The 20,937-nt window shown below is 35.9% G+C and overlaps 1 protein-coding gene across 1 annotated transcript in view; it reads right to left on the bottom strand.

Moving 5' to 3' along the window:
- Positions 1–19,487, bottom strand: part of pear1 (platelet endothelial aggregation receptor 1) — an 80,857-nt gene extending 61,370 nt beyond the window's left edge. The window contains exon 1 of the mRNA XM_695441.9: positions 19,228–19,487. The gene's annotated coding sequence lies outside the window, so the exon portion shown is untranslated. The remainder of the gene's footprint in view (positions 1–19,227) is intronic.
- Between the last annotated feature and the right edge of the window lie 1,450 nt (positions 19,488–20,937).

Here is a 20,937-nt window from a genome sequence, read left to right as displayed (position 1 = left end):
AGCACCTTTGGGATGTGGTGGAACAGGAGATTTGCATCATGGATGTGCAGCCGACAAATCTGCAGCAACTGTGTGATGCTATCATGTCAATATGGACCAAAGTCTCTGAGGAATATTTCCAGTACCTTGTTGAATCTATGTAACGAAGGATTAAAGCAGTTCTGAAAGCAAAAGGTGGTCCAACCCAGTGCTAGTAAGGTGTACCTAATAAAGTGGCCGGTGAGTGTAGTTTGTAAGTATATGACAGAAATTGGCACAGATAAACATATTTGAAAGTGTTGAATCTGAGGGTTCAAAAAATCTAAATACTGAGATAACAGCCTTTAAAGTAGTTCAAATTAAGTACTTAGAATATTATTACATATTATTAACGGAACAGTTTTTATATATCTATGGTAGGATATTTACAAATGTATTCATGATCTTTATTTAATTTTTTGGTAATTTGTGGCATATAATAAAAATCTATAATTTGGAACCAAACAATGTATTTTTTGACTATTCCCACAAATATACCTGTACAACATAAGACTAATTGCTGAACATGAACATAAGAATTTTGCAGTCATCTAAAATGTTTACCTGTCAAATCAAACTCTTCCTAAAAGTTCGCTTTGGCAAGTTGCTTCAAACCCTTGAAACTAATTCAAACTGAACTTTGTTTTGGCATGATTTTGGTCAAAATTACATCACACCAGCTCATTCGTTAGGGCTTTCAAGATATGTAAGCAATCCGCAATCCAAACAAGTTCAGGGCATGAGAAACACCAAAGGGCGATCTGAAATGTTTACGTTTTTGTTTAAAAAGAGGCTTTGTGAGAAATTACGAGGATGTTTTTCAGTTTTTGTTTCTTCCCAAAGGGACCGATGAAGTTACCCTCTTAATTTCAATGGCACGGCCAAACATGACATCATGACCAATCCGTCAACATGATTTATGTTCCCTGTTTTTCCAACACACACCACATAAACAAGCATGGACACTACTTTTCCACTATACACGGACAAAAAGAAAACTGGATACTCCAAAGCCTGCTCTCATAATCCTCTGATTATTGCACTTGGGACAGTGACCCAATTCAGTTAATTGCTCTCTGAATGTTCTGTCAGTGATTGTTAACCCTGAAAGACTAATAGAATGAAGACTGAGTTTAATTTTAGCTGTCAATTACATATTCATGTGTGATCGGCCAGTAGCTTAGAATACATGACAAAAAAAGGGCTGCATTTCCTCTGTCAGTACAACTAAGCATGCAGTATTTCATCCATAGGAAATGCTGAACAAGTGTCTACTGTATGTCTAAAGACACAGCCAAACAAATCATCACAAGCCCATGTGCACATATACACGCCTATATACAGAGCTCTACTTAAATGGGGGGTCTCTAGTGTGACGCCCCCTCACCCTTACTGCCTAAATTGATAGCAGATTTCCATGAGTGCAGAGCTGGCTTGTGTCTGAGCGTGTGAGGCCCTCAGGACTCTGGGCGTACAGTCAGAACACATGCGCAAGAGAGAGAGAGAGAAAGAGGAGAAAAGAGCGCCACGGTCCCAATAGGACCCAAAGGAACATCACTCCATGCAGGCTGGAGCCCCAAAATCACAGCTGTGGAGTCAGCTGAGCAATGCTCTCCGTGAGGGATGCTTTCCTGAACCAACTTCTGTCAGCACCATCAGCGTCACAACTATGGAATTGTGCAATGAAATAACAGCAAAAGAAATATGAGCTCAAGTATCGAGGTTTAAAGTGACGTCACTCGTCAAAGCATGACATTTACAAGAGAAAATGATTTAATGACGCTCTAAGTAAATTAAGTAACTTAAAAATGTAATATTATTTTATAGAGATCTGTGGTGGTTATTCATTTTGACTTCATTGTTGACAGCAATATTTAATGGTCTCATCCCTTTCCCAGCTCATTGTGATCTATTGGGTAAGGATCAAGAATATGGATTTTAACAATATATCATTTTAATCAAATTAATCATTTAGAGTTTAACTTAAATACTGTACATTATTTTAATCCAGAATATACAACAAAAAACTATTTGTCATAAAATAAAGACTTATTTTAAAAAAATATCAAATTATTTATTAAATGATACTGATCAATCTAACTGAAGTATCCTTTTAGACGAGCAGTTAACATTTTTAGCATTCAGTGAAAAAGGTGTCATAGAATGAAAATCTGGATATACCCCTGAATAGTAAGTGTTTGGTACATAGAAATGACATACCGTAAGCCTCAAACATCATTGTTTCTTTATGTTCAATTCTTGGAAGGTAAAATCCTTGTAAAAAACTAATCAGAGGCTAATCAGAAAACAACACTAGCTATATTTCCAATTGATAATTTTAGAATGACCTTAAATGACCTAAATTGATACCTAAAAAGATAATTATTAATTATCTTCAGAATCAAGAGTGTCTGTGCTCCACGTCTCATATTGCATGTGGGCATTTGTCTTCTGAGGCGCAAAAACTTAATTAAATGAAGAAAAGTTTGACACGGCTTTTCCTACTGCAGCAAATTCTGTTTTTACTTTTGATATTTGATGCCAGTTAGACAAGAAGTGATGGTTTTGTTGTCTTTGACTCATTGGATGGAAACTCTGCTTTATTCACACGTCTTTTATGCAATATTCCTGTTTTCCGTATGAATTTAGTTAGCATCTTTGGATGTATACATAGCTACCGACATTGACAAATCCACGTTATCAGTTATATGCTCGCGCCATGCAATGTTTAATTGGCCACAATGTTTTCTAGTAAGATTACAACAATCATTATATTTTGTATATTTTTTATTTTATTTAGGTTTGTATTATAATCACTATCTTCGTGGGACTCTTATTTTGAAAACAGGACAGGCTTAAGCTATCAAATCATTGTGAAAGAGACAGGCAGCTAAACATGACCCCAGATTGCAAAGTGTTTTCAAGTCTTTTAACAAGGAATCTACTCAATTTGTTCAAATATTTTTTACAACTTAAGTATGATTATTCTGCACCTGTGTATTTCAGACTCACTGTGTGAACAGGCACTGACACAAGCTGTGGGAACATAATAGTTGAGCTTATTAATATTCATGACTGTTCCAAATATGGTCAAATTAGAATTTTTGTTCCTGTAAATTCTGTTACTAAATATGCTTGTAAAACATATATATGTAAAAAAGTTTCTTGAGAATTTCTGCACATGCAAAACCCACATACATTTTATGTAGGTATCAGAGAACAATTTAACCAACCCAGGTTATTTCTGATTACGTAGCCCATTATACATTTCTGGAGAAAGCAAAATACGTCCCAGGAGCTACGTTTTTTTGCAGTTTTTGCTTTCGCGAATCCACAATGTACGCTTTAAGAGATCTCAAATTTCATTAATCCACCAGAGGCTGCTGTCGGCTGACTGACTTACTGACTGACCAATGGACCTTTAACACCACCCACCCCCTTCCCTAAATCAAACCGCTGTGTTTTTAAAAGCAATCCAAAAAAAGAAAAGCCCCCTGATTTTTACCAAGTTTCAGAATTTACCACATTCTCACAGAATTATTTAATGGTTTATATTATTTTTTAGTGTTTGTTTTTGTCTTACCTGCTTTCTGGAACCATTCTTTACCGGACTCGAACCCTGTTGTTGCGGTAAACTCCGCTCTGTGTTTCAAGTCCACTGATGTGCACGTGGAGCTATTGGACAAACTGGTAACTGCAGAAAAGCCGTCCATACAATTAGCTGGTAAGCGAGAAAAGGAACGCCTCATATCACCCTGTAGTGTTCCTTTTAAAGACATAATGCTGCCTTACGTACTGTAGCTCTGGATACATAATTCGTGATTTCTAAAAATGTGTACAGGGCTACGTTTTCAGAATGAGCCTATGTTGACTTTAACATACTGTTTTCTGTTCTGTGGCACTTTTAAATAGAATTCATTTGACTTATTTTATTACAACATAATAAAAGCTATATTCAGTGCTCTGTTGACAGCTGAAACAATCCTCAACATCACATAACAGCAGGATAACCAACTCCTCTCACTCTGTTTTGGGACTCACCCTTTCATTAGGCTTAGCTTTAGTTAATGAACTGCCACAAAGCTAAAATGCGATAACACTCCAGCCCCCCACATCTGGTCTGAATCAACATGCTCTTGGCTGGCAAATTTATTTGCACACACTAATCTGGACTCAAGCTCATTCTGCACAGTTTAGGAACTTTTCATACGTGTACTTTTTTCCCCTCCTTCTCCGTGTTGTTTTATTGTACAGGTCTAGGCAGTACTGCATGTCCTGGGTATAGTAAAACTGTCCCACACAGGAATTTACCTTAAGAGGCCCATTTATTTATGAGACAGAATAGCAAACACTTGGATGAAATTGAGGTGGCCGCTATTTCGGAGCAGACAGATGGACAAACTGGAGCAGGTTGTCCCGATGATAAACGTAATGCAGTGATGAATGAATGCATGTCCGTAGTTTTACATTTTATGTTTATTAATATTTGTTGCCAAATTTGATTTATTGCATTTTCAGAGATTTGAACCTGGCCTGGGTCCATTCAGTCTAGTGTGACATACAACGCCTAGCCTCCCCTAAGTGCAAAGAGGAGTGCAGCACTCAGAAAAAGCATTAGGACACCATCCAGGTGTGTGATGAAACCAAAGCGAACATATTTTGCCAACAAAATATCTCTGCAAAGCAATGCTAAAATATTTATCAGCTTTCCAGTTTAAAGATCTGCTGATTTTCTCTTCGTTTTATGCGTGGAGATAATGTTTGCATAGGGGAATTCGGGGATTTGGTACCACACAATATCAGCGCATCACCCATTTGCCATCAGTCATCTCCCTAGAGGAAGTCCAATCGCTGCCAGTACATTCCTCCTGAAGCTTTCTGATTTATGCAACTAGCCATCGCTGCAGAGCCCTTCTGCAGAGAGAAAAGGAAGCCTGCTCCTTATTAAAACCATCTTTTTATCGCCTTTTTTAAACAGCTGAAAAAATAACCAGATGTTTCTGCATTTGAAAGTAAAAAGGTTTTCACCAGGGGGAAAGAGACGCATCGCTTTCTGTCTGCCCTGAAAGTGACTCCTGGAAAAGGTTTGAGATTCTGCTCTTCCTTCTTTCACTCACATTACAATGAAGACAATATTTAAACCCCAAACTAAAGTTTTTGCAAGAGTCCCATGCCATATTGATGAAATGTGGTATTAAAGGTGACCTATTATGGCCCTTTTTCTTAGTTTTATAATGGTGCAGTAGGTGATCTGCCAAAATGCTAACCATTTAGCATAATATCTTTGAAAACAAAGTCTCCTCCCTGTGTCCAAAGCCACACCTCCTGATATCATAAACGCACCGCTAAAATATGACAGTATTAGACTGCCACTAGATCATGTCATTTGCCGATCAGAAAGCTTTAAAGTACTTTATACTACTACAATTACGAATTAAAAGCTGTATTATATCTAGCATGTTTTCAGTCGTTTAGCGAGCAAAACTTGTCATAATGTGCAATATTTCATGCACGCAAGGATTGCTGGCAGGCACGGCGCTACGGGGGGACAAAGGGGGGCATTGCCCCCTTAGAAGAGTTTGTGCCCCCCCAGTTTTTATAAAGGACTCAAACTGAAAATTCTTTCTGTCATTAATTATTAACACTCCCGTCGTTCCAACCTTAAGAACACACATTTAAATATTTTAAAATATATGACATAGCAATTGAATTATGAAAATAGTGATATTAAAGCTAGTCCTATAGTTCAGAGATCCGGTCCCCGCGTCAGGTCAGGTGCGGCCGTAAATAGCCTTTAAAACGCGCACACGGCGATGGAGGCGCACTCAACTCACAACAGAGAAAAGTGGGTGACATGATAGAAGCAGCTTAATTCATTACATGCTTTGGTTAACTAATTATTTAAACACAACTCTCTTGAGCTCTAAAAGGAAAAAACACATAAGAAATTTGCTGTTAAAATAATTTTAGCAGAGACACAACTGCCAGTCATTTATTAGTTCGGGAAGATGTAGCCTAATAAAAATGTTTTAATAAAAACAAATAGTTTACTGCACAGTCCCACAGTAGGCTACACTATAAATAATATTTTAATTTTATTTATTAATATTATTATTAATATTATAACAATTAAACTAAAATTGACAAAACGCAGAACCCTTTGAATGTTTGCTTTTATTTTGCTAAAAAGCGCACTTTTACAGTTGTGTAGAGAAACATCCCATTATGCAGCAGCAGTCAAGGTATAACACATAATAAATGCCTTTTGCGTTTATTAAGTCAAGTTTGCAGTGTTATAAATGGAATATAGTGCTTAAGTGGATTTATCGCGGATCAACTGAGAAACCTCTCACGCGCTGCAGGTAAGCAGAATGATAATCTTTTAAAAATATGTCATTTAGGCTATACAGCTTTTTGCTCATGCAAAATTAAACAAAATATATTGTAGATCTATTTTAAGAGCTAAAATACAACATATCGAGTTTGTTTTGACTTGTAGCTCATGGCCCTAAAATGAAAATAACCTGAAAACAAGCTATTAAAAAAAGGCTTAATTAATTAAATAATTAATAAATAAAATTACGGGTAGGCTTAGTAACCTAATGGTTTATGATGGTTTACAATATCACGAAAAAAACACACTTATGATAGCCTAAGATAAATCTTTGTTTTTACATTTAAAATCATGAAAAAAAGTTATATAGCATATTGAGTGTTATCTGTGCCAAAATTTAACCAATTTTCACGGTAATAACATGTGAATTTTGGTTATTTTAGGTATTTTTAGGTATTTTTCTGGCTACACTAATGCATTAAAATGAAACTAAGTAATTGTTTTAAATGACATTAAATTGTTACATTTAGCTTTTCCCTAACAATGATGTTGGTTGGATAAAACGTGAAGCGGGATGACTCGGTTAAGCTGATTTTACTATATTTATTTACCGGTTAAATGAATAGTCTGATCGTGGGTCAGCTTGCATGTGTGGGCATAATTTGACGTCTTTACCTAAAACTTTAAACATTCATATGCCTGTTATTTGAAATAAAACGGAAATAAGGAGAATAACATATGATTTAAAGCACTCGTTTGGCACTGAAGCCATCATCCTTCTGCATTAATAAGCGGTAAGCATTACTATCGTTAATAAAATTCGTAATAGCGAAACTGCATATTGTTATTACTATTAAAACGTAGCCTATATTACTGCCTTAGTTCAGTAACTTAGGCAGTAATGCAAAGTAATAATAAATGTGAATAAATAGCCTAAATGAAAGAAACAAGAGACCAAAATGAGTCACCAGGTCTAGTGCCCCCCTATGGATTTAAAGTGCCCCCTCAGTTTTGACTTCCTGGCGCTGGGCCTGATTGCTGGTCTCACTCTCTCACACGCTTTGTCCTAAAGCAACTACTGTATGCTTTGTGGTTGTCTGGCGGTGTGCAGGAATTACACTTATTACTTAGCCATACATATTTTAGACCAAATATTGAAAGTAGCATGGTAAACAATATAGGGAGCGCATCAAAAATTGTCAACGTTCAAATATTAACCCATGTTAATATAAAAACAACTTCAGCTAAGTAAAGCAGGCTAGGTGGAAAATCGAAATTATTGATGCTGTAAAAGGTCCCTTATGAAAGTGAAAATAGTCACATCAATCTTTCACAGAAAGATTTCAGTGGCTGAACAACACTTCCGTGCATATAACCCATTCATCCATTATCAATCTTTTTTGTCTCCAGAAAGTGTCTGTAAAGTTTCAGCTCAAAACACCCATCAGATTATTTGTTATACCTTTTTAAATTCGCAAAATTTGAGCTGTTATATCATTGTAGCTGTTTTTGTTGCATGTGCCTTTAATGCGAATGAGCTAGTTTTCCCTGCCCATTGTTCCCATGTGCGTATCAAAGCCACAGTCTTCACATAGATGAACAGCACAGTGACAGACAAGAATGAAGCAGATCTCTCTCACTACAGTAAGAACTTTTCCAACAGAGACATGTTAATATGTGTCTGTCAATCCATTCTGTGGGCGGGGAATCCGCACTCCTATGTCACTTTGCGATGTGATTTAAATTCATCCAATTGCAGATCATGTGATTACAAAATGGGACTGATGACATTGCACATCTGAAATGTTGTTTTGGTCATTCTAAAAGGTCATATTCAATGTCCGTCAAGTTGTACAGTGTTATTACCTCTCAGAAATGTCTTGAGCAGCTATTTGAAAAAAAAAGGGTCACAGTGGCTTCTTTTATTGCAGCAAATTCCATTATTCATTTTGACATTTGGTCACAGTCTATTATAAAGTGACGATTTTGTACTCTTTTACTCATTAGATGGAAACGGTGCTTTATTTGCAAATGTTTCATACAGTTTTCTGCATAAATCTAATTTGCATATTTGTATAGAAACATCTGATTATCTGAAGCTATTGATTTTTTTGCCTGTTCATCCTTGTAAAGTAGGTCTAACTCAATCTAAATTGTATACCGATTAATATATAAATCCACAAACTGTCTAGGTTAGGTGATTAACTTAATTATACATTTGGACTGTATAACATCCACAACAAGGCAGAAATAACAGGATGAGAGTGAGAAGGTGACCCAGAGAATGAGGGCAGATATTTACCAGATGCTGGACTCATGCAGGATGTCCTGGGCATGAGAGAAGACTAAAAGAGAGAATAAAAGAGGAAACAGAGGGCCAATTTCCTGTGCTGCCAGCAAAATCGACATCAAAATTAAATGAACGCCTTTTCCATCCAAATCTATCTTCCATTTGCTTTGGATGCACTGGTGCTTGAGGATTCATGGTTTAACGTAGACTGTGTTTACAACTCATTGTCTGTAAGATAAATCACAATATACGAGTCCTCTCTCACTTTCTCATTCAGCAGGGAGTTTACCAGAGACAAACAAAAGGAAACATCTTGAGAGAAAATACAGGTCTGTCATCCAGTGACCATTTCCCCTTCGCTAGACACCAAACACACACATGAATATAGTCAGACCGCTCTATTTCTGTGTGTTTCTCACTAAAAGACAGTGTGTCCTGACCTCATATTTCACCACAATGAATTTTCCGATTGGATCTCATGGGACAAACTTCAGCACAGTGCCAATATGTCTTTTCCATAATGCAAAAGGAAAAGATGAGGAGGGTTATTATTTTTCCCCCCGTTGACTACCTGATTTAAAATACAACTCCGAGACGGCGGGAGGACAGAGGCAGAATCGATGGCTCCAAGTCTGAGTTCAAATGTCAGTCCCAAACATAAAGGAGTGGACGTTTAAGTTACAATGACTTTGCCACAGTTGAAGGGAATGACTCCTCATATGCAGTGATTTAAGATCATAACGCGAATCAAAACAATCACAAGATGAGCTTTACTGCTGGTTGTCATTATCTTTTTTTTTTATGAGTTCTCCACTTAAATACTTGAATAAGATTTACAAACACTGTTATGTTTCTATATTTCAACCAAGATGGGTTGTTTGTCTTCTCTTTCGTGCAAACAGGCCCTGCAAAACAAAATCACTTTTCCCTCTGCTAATGACTACCAGCAGCTCCGCGGTTGTGCTTCAAGCCTCTCCAAGAACTTTCAGATCTGAGCAAAGATCACAGATCTTCTCACTCACTCCACAACTCTGTGGCAGTTCTGCAGTGAGAACGTACAAACAAAGATAAACAAAAATGCTAAATTAGTTTTAAAAGGGTTGGTTCACTCCAAAATACAAATTATGTTATTAGTTACTCCCTCTGATGTAGTTCCAATACCATGAGACCTTCTTTTATCTCTGGAGCACAAATTAAGATGAAATCCAAGAGCTCGCTCTCATCCTACATAGACAGGAACAGTCCTGAGATGTCCACAAAAGGAACCAAAAATATTGTCAAAACATTCCACGTGACTTTAGTTGTTTAACTATGATTATATAAGCTATTAGAATACTTATGTGAGCCAAATAAAAATTGTAAAAACATTGTTCACCTAAAGCTGGGCGATAAAATCGATATGGATATTTATTGACCGAACGTCATTGTCAATATTAATAAAACAAGATTCAGTAAGTAGTTTCAGTATGAAGCAAAATAGTTTTATTCTAATGTGGCTGCTGAGATTGCGAATTGGAAGCAGATCTAATAAGCTTGGGGTGTAAGTTTGTCATTTCCAATGGAGGCGTGTGACCTGCACAACACGCATATGGAAGTGCATGTTGTGCAAGCGGTGCACATGTGAATTAAGTGCATTTTCCAGTTGCACCTAGTTAAAAAACTATGTGCACCGCACATTTATAAAAGTAGAACTAACCAATCTGCTTCACACTTTGTATGGCATATACACATTTTAGTAATAACAGCAGACTATTTACTTAAGCGCACAAACATAGCACACCCAAACACTGCAGTGCTTATTACTTTTCTCCATAAACTTGCATCGGAGCTGCAGCAATAATTTGTCCATTTGTCATCTTCTGAGAAAATGATTGATGATCATCTAGTTACGAGAGATGCCAGGGAAGCGTGAGCACAAAGTCCGTTGTAAATGGTCAAGGAAACAATGCATACGTGCTTGTCACTTTAAGTCAGAATAACTACACATGCAAAAATGAGTGCCGTGGCTAGCAGCAGTAACGAGATTGTAAATAAAAAAGGATGTAAGGATGTTGCCAAAATGGCTTTTTGGTTTCTTTTCTTGTGCATCCAAGTCGCTAACTCATCATCTGAAAGACTTTTTAGCATAGGGGTAATGTTATCATTCAGCTTCGCAATTTGTAATGTTGCAGTATGTATCTGAATAATGATGCTTGGTTCCTGTACTTGAAAGCTCAGATTTGATTATCGTAATTTGTGTTGTTGACAGAGTTTGAAGTTTACTGTATCATTATTATTCACACCTTAAAGTTTGCTTTGATTGTTCAGTGTTTTTACGCTTTACTATTGCACACACTTTGTAACATTTTATTAATCAAGTTTAAGAGTCTCTACAACACTTGTGTTTATTTTATTATAAAGAGATCAGACATTTTGTTTAAATAATTTAGTTTTTGACTATTAAAACGTTTTGCCTTAGTAATGTTGGTGAATTAAAATAAAGTGGCTAAATAAATAAAAAAAATCCTAATATTCCTAAATGTATTGTTAAAAAATATTTAATAATTATCGATATTGAATGATAAGAAACATGATGGCGTAATAATTTTGCAATATCGCCCAGCCCTATGTTCATTTACTATGGGCAATATGATGCTTGTTTTGCTGCTTTCTCTAGTGGCAATATGTCATACTGCACGTAGTAAATGTGCATCTTGACCTGATACTGGAGAGAAAAAAATAGGCTTATTTACAAGTTGTTTTGCACACAAAAGTGTTTTTGAAGCTTTGTATGAATACAGTTGAACCACTAAAGACACATGGAATGTTTTGATAATATGTTGTTGCTTTCTTTTCTGGACTAAATGTCCAGACTAAATGTCTCAGGACCAGTGTTGTCTATAAGGCTCTCGATCTAAAATATCGGTAACACTTTACAATTAGAGTACATGAATAATGTTGTGTTAATATCTAAACTAAAGAATTATTATGAATTAATAATGAGTTAAGGTATGCTCTAATCATGAACTAACTTTAACTACAACATGAGTCACAACAGTTCATGTGTGAATAACGACAACCTACCTAATTACTTGATAATACATGTTGTTGATAACAATATTAATTTATATTTAAGCTAAAGCTAAATGTAACTAACATAAACTTAATATGTGTTAATGTATAATTGTGTCATAACTACTTGAAAGGGCACATCACCATTGACTCATCCTTAACAACTCATGAATGTTAATGTTGATGTTGACAGAATACCTTTCTATTGTTATTCAGTGTAAACACACTAGCTTGACGTGCATAAAGAGTTCATGAGAAGTTAAGAATGGGTTAATGATGATGTGCCCTTTCAAGTAAAGTCATTATATAATTCTACATTAACATAACATATCATGAATTCATAATGATTAAGCTTAAACTAATGTGATAATCAATATATTTTATATTTTATATTATATTATATATTTATATTTTAATTATAAAATTAACAAACAGTCAGGTTCTAACAAGTAATTAAGGTAGCCGTTATTCACACATGAATTCATGTGACTCATGTTGTAGTCAAATAATTCATGTACTGTTGTTGTAGTGCTACCAAAATATCCAAGAAATAATAACCCGATTTACTTTTTTTTGGTTAACTAACCCTTTAACAACAAATGTAAAAAAGTTTTGTTTCATTATAAAAACAACAGCAATGATCATTTTTATAAAGAGAAAGAAAAAGCTTTAGTCAAAACAATACAGATCCAAAGCCTTCCTCAAGCAACTGCCTGCAAAAAGCATGAGTTCCAGAGGCTTATGTAAGCATGTGGTGGAAATATTACCCACCGTCTTCATCTGTTAACATAACACCCCTATCTCATCACCACTGACCTCTGTATGTTCTTTTCGCTGTGCTTTTTTATTTTGCTCTGAATGCTTGTAAAGTGACTTTTTTGATATTTAGAAGGTAGAGATTAATATTTTAAACACTTTTAAAGATTTACAAAGATTTTCTGAATTAATAGTTTTTTTGCCATTAGGTGGTGTATTTTGTTGCAGTGGAAGTCTCCTCAACCCCCATCCCATACCCAATGGATTAAAGACACCTTATTTTTGTTAAATTAGAAATAATTAAATAAATTCTTTGAGGTTCAGAGATCAAAATTTCTAACATTTGGTTGCCATTTTTGAAGCATGTTAAATCTCTGAAACTTGAAGTAGTTACTGTAGAATGAATGAATGTTCCAGATGAGCACTATTGCTAATATATCACAAGCATACAAATCGTTCTTGACCAAAAAAAAAAAAAACTAAGTTTGAATAACGTTCCACCCTCAGCCTGTTCAGTTTAATATATTTTCCCTTTCTCTCACTTTTAATTTTAAATTTTCTTTTTTCTTTTATCATCATTATTTATTTTAAGTCTTAATACATGCTGCCAACCTCAACCTTCGGTAATGCCTTTGGAAGCCTTTGGAACAGACATGCTCACTTTTGAATGGTGTACGATGTTATTTTTGACTTTTATTCTCATATGAGCATTGATCCGCAAACAAACAGACACAGCCATACCTGCCTGACACATGAAAATAAACATTGGTTCTTGTATGTAAATGTGGATGTAGCATCCACAAATGAATCCTATTGGTTTTCATGCATCAAGCAAGCATGCTTGAGTTTTTGAGGCCAAATTTGAATGCTGAGTACACTGTTCACCGATCAATGTTTATGTGAAAAGACATTTTTTATAAAATTTTCAAGTATTTTTAGAAGACTTAAATTAACTGCTCGATTCAAATAGTTTTATCTTTTGATCTTTATGAACATTTTTAATTGTCAGTCTTTAAGTAGGTGGACAGAAATCTCTCTTATTTAATTAAAAATATCTTCATTTATAACACGGTTGGCTTTTGAAAAGCTCACATATATAATAAGAAAAAAATCCTGAGAATTTTGGGATGTCTGGAGGTGTTTTTGAACTTTGTGAAAAATTTAGATAATAAAGAAGATTTGGAAGTCTGAAGTTGTGAAATATAAATTGGTGTTTGATTAGATTTAATTATTTCTTTATTTGTTTGTTTGTTTATTTATTTAAATAGTTTATAATAATATGTATATATAATGATTATTAAGGTGAGGCAGTGGCGCAGTAGGTAGTGCTGTCGCCTCACAGCAAGAAGGTCACTGGGTCGCTGGTTCGAACCTCGGCTCAGTTGGCGTTTCTGTGTGGAGTTTGCATGTTCTCCCTGCCATCGCATGGGTTTGCTCCGGTTTCCCCCACAGTCCAAAGACATGTGGTACAGGTGAATTGGGTAGGCTAAATTGTCCATAGTGTATGAATGTGTGTGTGGATGTTTCCCAGAGATGGGTTGCGGCTGGAAGGGCATCCGCTGCGTAAAAACTTGTTGGATAAGTTGGCAGTTCATTCTGCTCTGGTGACCCCAGATTAATAAAGGGACTTAGCCGACAAGAAAATGAATATAATGATTATTATTTCATTTTTCATTTTCCCCTAAGCTTGCCTGGAGTAAGTTTTGAGCATTGAGGTTTGATTGATTGTAAAACCTTGAAAAAACTTAATACATTTAATAAAACTTAATAAAAAATATATTTATTTTGGCTCAAGATGAACAAATTTCAAGATGAACAAAGTTTGGTCACACTTTATTTTAAGGTACAATTCTTGTTATTAAAAAAAAACAATTTTTAATGGCTTTTGCCTCAAAAAACTCTTAATTAGCTGCTTATTACTAGTTATTAAGGTATTTAAGTTTAGGTATTAGGTATAGGATTAAGGATTTTTAATAAGATCATCAGAATATGTGCTTTATAAGTAATAATAAACATTTAATATCTTAATAATAGAAAGTTAATAAGCCTTGTTAAACTAAGTGAAGTTTAGTTTTAAACTAATTTCGAGAGGAGCATGTGCTCATGATTTACCAAGCTGGTCCACATTAACTAATTATGATCCTCCAATCAAAGGATCCCAAACCACTATATATATCCTCATTTCCTTTCTACAACTATCTTCGTCTGGAAGAAACTCCCCCCTCCTCCCCTTCTTCCTCCTTTATCCAGAATGGGCGGCACGGTGGCCCAGTGACTAGCACTGTTGCCTCACAGCAAGAATACCAATGGTGTTGGGTCCTCGCTGAGCCATCTGGTATTTCTGTGTGGAGTTTGCATGTTCTCCCCGTGTCCGCGTGGGTTTCCCCCGGGTTCCCCGGTTTCCTCCCACCATCCAAATGTGCTCTATATTATAGATAAAACAAGCCTAAACCTTTTTTATAATGTCTTACTCTCAGGAAGTTTGCCTTGGCCTCAGCAGCGGGGGAGTTTGAGATAGACCTGAGCTCAATCTCCACTCGCCCTGCAAAAGGGGGGAGCCCTGGGCTCGAGGATCCCTTGAGCTCAGGGCTCTCTCCCGGGACAGCATGCCAAACAAGCTATGTATAAATCATGAGCTAAGTGTGAACTCTTGAAAGCGTTACCATAAGTTTCAAACAACCTAGAGATGATAGCAAAATTTTCATTGGGGAGTGAACAGACCCATCAAATAACATTTTAATGTCTACAATATTACATTCCTCAACAGAAAACAATTCCAGTTTACAAGCTGCTAATTAACGATTAATTTCATGACATAAATTATCTCATAACACAAGCAGCTGTGAACTGCTGAACCAAGACCCCCTGGTGTAATCTGAAGAATTTCACTAAAAGAGTCTGTGCCAACCCAGTGCTCATGACCCAGCAGAGAAATCATATCCACAGAGCAGATGTTTTGTTTTTATGAGCACCTCAGTGTGCTGCTGTCAAGGTGAAACGTTTCTCCTGTGGAAATCAATTAGGTTCTCTGCTCTCCAGATGTGAAACCATTGGCAGGTAATAGTGGTTATTATTCACTTGTCTGATCTGAACAATAGATGGCAAAACCAGTAGCGGACTCATTTTTATTGTTTGGAATAACAACTGTTAAGGTCAATATCTACTGCTCTCATGTGTGATGCTAGGATTTGCTTTTACCCACAAGTTCTTAAAGGGGTAGTTCATCCTGAAATAATACAAATATATTGCTTTCACCCTCAGGCCATCCAAGATGTAGGTGACTTTTCTTCTTCAGTAGAATGTTTATGATGAAATTTAGATTATTTTTATATGAAAGTTTGTTCTTTGGTGTTTCACAAAGTCAAAGACAGGGGTTAGTTTTTCAAATTTGCTTAAATGGCACATCAGCGTAATGACATCATTTGATTAATATTCAATTATCCATGAGAGCAAAACGTTATAAAATTCATAGTATAAACATTTAGTGTAATATGATGCGCAATAACTTTCTACATTTGTTGTGAGCAACAGGCTTTAGATCTTTATGTGTTGAGTATTTAGTAATTTAGTTTTACATTTTAGAGTGGATTTTCTTTATTATAGTACCCTAGGCCATTTAAGCTTCTTAATCTGCTAATTAAAATTAATTTTGCATCAAAAAAGCATTTTGATATCGGTAAAGGTGTCTGCAACTTCGGCAAAGCATCAAATCACCATCATATTAGCTGAACTAAACATGTGCATGACTGCAAGAATTATTATTTTTTTAAAACAAAAAAAACAAAATAAACAGTTGGATATTGTCCATGTCTATTATCATACACAAATTGTAAAGCTGGGTTGTAACCCTAAAATAGTATGCGTGTGTCTCTGAAAAGTCAATATTAATAAATGTTCTCTTTGAACCCCTTGCGAGAACCACCACATTTTGCGCATTTTCAGTGTTCAGATTGCATGTATTATTTTATTTATATACCTTTTTATATGTATATAAACATAAATATTATTTATTATTAAATATGAAAGATTTGTGTTAAATTCCACACTACAGGGTATCTTTGAGCCGTGCAATGGCAGCTGTATGAAACAGGATCATCTGCATGTCTAGCAGGTATATAAGGTTTCCATACCTTGCAGTTGACCAGCCAAACATTAAAGCTCAACTTGCAGCAATCGCCGGTTTTCCCAATGTAATTGGAGCGATCGACTGCACGCACATTGCTATAAAGGCGTCATCTAAAGACGAATTTGTATACGTGAATAAGAAACATTTCCATTCAATAAATGGTCAAATAAAGTATGATGCTCAAATGCGCTCAAAATATTACACAAGCTAATTAATGATTTCTACTTGTCTTGCTTGTGATGAAGAGTAGGCAAAATCTGATATGTAATGAGGAAAAAAGAAAAATAAGTTCATCAGATGCTGGATTCAAACCGGGTTCAGGGATTATAGTGTCAAAACATGTTGCCTTGCGCTTTATGAGCTACGCCACTCGCACTGCTGAAGTCTGTTCAACCATCACTCTATTAGCTCAACGAGACCATACGGCATTACAGCGTTAGCTAAACTCTCCCATTCTATTTTTTTTCTTTTGTTATTAAATCTGGAGGACAAACTTGCAAACAACTACCTCCGATAACCACCTCCAGTTCACATTCTGTTCAAAGTTTCTCTTTTTGCTTGCTTTTGCCATTGCTTCTTCGTTTGGTTTTGCCAAACTAGAGACATTAGCATATTCATAGGAGGGAGGAGGCAGGTAAGGGTCTTGCACTCGTGCATGTTGCGCTCAGTTTCAAGTTCATTCGGATGTACAAAGAGAATATGCGTGTGATTCGGCGTCCGCAGTGTTTCATACATCTGAATGTTTTATTGCGTACGCACATTTACAGCTTTGTGTGTACGCAATGTTTTAGTATGATTTCAACGAAAGTCTTGGTACATGAGGCCCCTGAAGTTTTGGGAGCCAGCCCCCAAAGGCGAGTCGAAGAATTGCAGTTTCGGTTACTTCCGTATTGGATTCACGAGGGAGAGTGGGAGGTTGCCACTTAGTAAATTTTATTTTTGTCTGTAAACATTTCAACATTTTAGAGTGTAAAACATCCAGCCACCAGATATTATAATGCTTGCAATTTTAATAAAGATTACATTATACACAATAAAGAATATGCGGTGTTGATTGTTCACTATCTGAACCTAAGTACTGTTAGACTCTCCAGAAAACTATTATTCAGGTTTATCTTTGATTTACTGTATTTATCCATGCCTGTAAGGTATTTGTTATTTTTTGGTATATTATTCAAGATTAACTCCCCAACAAAATCACCCTAAATCAATCAAAAATTAAGAATTCTTTCCAAATAAAGTTGCTTTCACGTCACATTGTATATCACAGAAATACAAAATATCGCAATGTCAGATTTTTCCAATACCGTGCAGCCCTATGATGAACTGACACTATGTGTTTACATGTGAGAGGGAGGATATGTACAGTGTCTTTTTATCAGAATGTATCAACACTTGTGCTTGCGTATCATGGATGCAGCAGCCAGCAAACTATATATAAAGATATAAACAAACCATCACATGTGAGTTTGCCTGTGTGTATGTCATTATCCAACAAGAAGATGTTCAAGTCATAAACGCATTTCAGTCTTTTTGCATTGTTTTTTTTTTTCTATTCTCAAAGAGCTGTTGACATACATTTTAGGTATCAATACCAGCTATAAATCTTCTTAAATGTTCAACGCAAGTAAGAAAAAAAAAGTCAGTAACATCTTGGTACATTAATCACCATTTACTCTCCCTCAAATTGTTCCATACCTTTATAAGTTTCTTTTTTCTGTTGAACACAAAAGGAGACATTTTAAAATAGATTAGAAACCTTTAGCCAAAGCAAATTCTATTGAAGTCAATGTTTACAGATTTACAGCATTTGAAAAACAAAAAAGACAAAAAACGTTTTTTCAGTTTTGAATGAACTTTGCATTTAACATACATTTTTAATTTCTGGGTGAACTGTCTCTTTAAGACTACAGAAGGACAGGCATCACTCAGTAAGATAAAGTGCTGTTCAAAATCTATTAGATCAGCCACAAAAGAAAAAAAAACATCAGCAGTGAAAGTGTCTTTGATATGACTCAAAAAGATAAATGTTTGAAGGGTAGTGTGTCATTGTCCTTCAAATAACACAGCCATGACTCAGTTATTTGTGTTAAACGGTGTAATAATACTAGTGTGATAAAAGTTTTTGCAGTTTTCAGCATTATTTAACAATACACCATTATTATTTTAATATTAATATGTTATAAAAAAAATAATAATTCAAACTTTTTAGGGCAAAACACATGATGGAGAACCAGTCTTTCTACACCTGCACCATATCACAAACATCTGAGAGAGATTCACTGTTCAAAAGACAAATTACACCATAATTATGGCTCGTCAGATTTTTTTCTTGTTTTCCATTTTTTACAACAACGTTGTAATGAGCTGCATTTACGATCAAAGATGTTGTTTATTCGACTTCAGTAAGCATCAGATATGTGTTTTGATTGAAAACAGTATAGCAATTGAGAGTGAAAAGAATAAGCAAACACATCAAAACCAGACCCTAAGAATTAGGTCAGGACATGAGATGGAAACTTAAGTAGCCCACATAAAACTTCAGAACAAAAATGAAGAGAAAAATGTGTGCATTCAAGAAAGCAAACAATCTCGCCTTTAGCACTATGAAGGGTCTTAAGCTGTTCTGTTAGTAACGTTAACTTCTCTTACCTTACTGATGAAGTGGCATTGGACTCAACTAAGCAAAGGTCTGCTGTGCTGCCTTTGGAGAACAACGAAGATACTCTTACAGCAGATGTGTCTCCTTCTTTACACTATAAACCGGTAAATAATTTTCGAAGACTTGACTTGCTTCCAAAGTGATCGCTGTGACCGCTATGCGCGTAACCAATCGCTGTATCTCTATCCAATGCGCTGGAGAGCGCGCGACAATGACAGAACTTCAAGACAATCGAGTCGCGCGAGTGCGAGCAGTGAGCACGCGCTTACGCGTATTCTCTCCCTCCCACTGTTTTGCTTTCAAATCTATGTATAGCTTAGCCTCTATTTAACACATTGACACGAATCCTATTTTTAAAACCACATAGATTGTTAAATTAGTGTCATAAAGTCTTTGATGAACATTGATTGAACATGATATGGGTTCGTGTACGTTCATTTGTTTCCAGTTTGTTGAATTTATTAACTGATTGTCTATTTACAAAGAACTCAGTGATAACGATGGCATATGATGGACCTAATATCTTTTTCTGTCGAAATGTTTAAATACAATATGGGCTGTAGGGCTGTCGCCTCACAGCAAGAAGGTCGCTGGTTCGATCCTCGGCTGGATCAGTGGGCGTTTCTGTGTGGAGTTTGCATGTTCTCTCCTGTTGCCGTGAGTTTCCTTCGGGTGCTCCAGTTTGCACCACAAGTCCAAAGTGCTATAGGTGAATTGGCTAAGCTATTGTCCGTGGTGTGTGAGTGTATGAGTGTTTCCCAGCAATGGGTTGCAGCTGGAAGGGCATCTGCTGCCAAAGCATATTCTAGATAAGTTGCCAGTTGATTCTGCTATGGTGACCCCTGATTAATAAAGGGACTTAGCGGAAAAGAAAATGAATGATTAAACAATATAATAAAACTGAGTATGGTCTAGTCGAATATTATTGAGAGATTTTCCATACATTTTTACCACAAAGCAATTATTACTTTTTAATAGATGTGAAGACTAGGCCTATTCATTCTACTTCTTTATGTTTGGGGTCATCATAGTTTATGAAACAATGCAATAAAATAAATTTAAATTAGTAACAAGAAGAAACTCCATAACATGAGTGTATTATAGTTAGTTGTAATTCATCCCTTTTCATATAAGCATCTGCTATATATGTTCACATAAGATTTCAAAATCTGGAATCTAATTAGGGTTTATTTTAATGATGCTGACTTATAAATCTTTATAGGATGGACTGATTTGGCGTACAAGTTGAGAAGCCAGCACACTTCTATTAATATTTATTAATTGAATTTGTGTATTGGAAATGGCCGTTGTTCTCTTTCTGTTCTAATTAATGTCATTGTTTATTTTCTTATGCTAAAATCAATACAAAAATATATACAGAATGTTTTATTCACAGTGATGCAGTGGCACAGTAGGTAGTGCTGTCGCCTCACAGCAACAAGGTCACTGGTTTGAGCCTTGGCTGAGTCAGTTGATGTTTCTGTGTGGAGTTTGCATGTTCTCCCTGCGTTCGCGTAGGTTTCCTCCAGGTGCTCCGGTTTCACCCACAGTCCAAAGACATGCGGTACAGGTGAATTGGGTAGGCTAAATTGTCCGTAGTGTATGAGTGTGAATGAGTGTGTATGGATGTTTCATAGTGATGGGTTGCAGCTGGAAGGGCATCCGCTGCGTAAAACAAGTGCTAAATAAGTTGGCGGTTC

The sequence above is a fragment of the Danio rerio genome, chromosome 16, assembly GCF_049306965.1.
Source record: "Danio rerio strain Tuebingen ecotype United States chromosome 16, GRCz12tu, whole genome shotgun sequence".
In the NCBI taxonomy this organism is placed as follows: Eukaryota; Metazoa; Chordata; class Actinopteri; order Cypriniformes; family Danionidae; genus Danio; species Danio rerio.
This window is presented reverse-complemented; position numbering and strand designations above follow the sequence as displayed.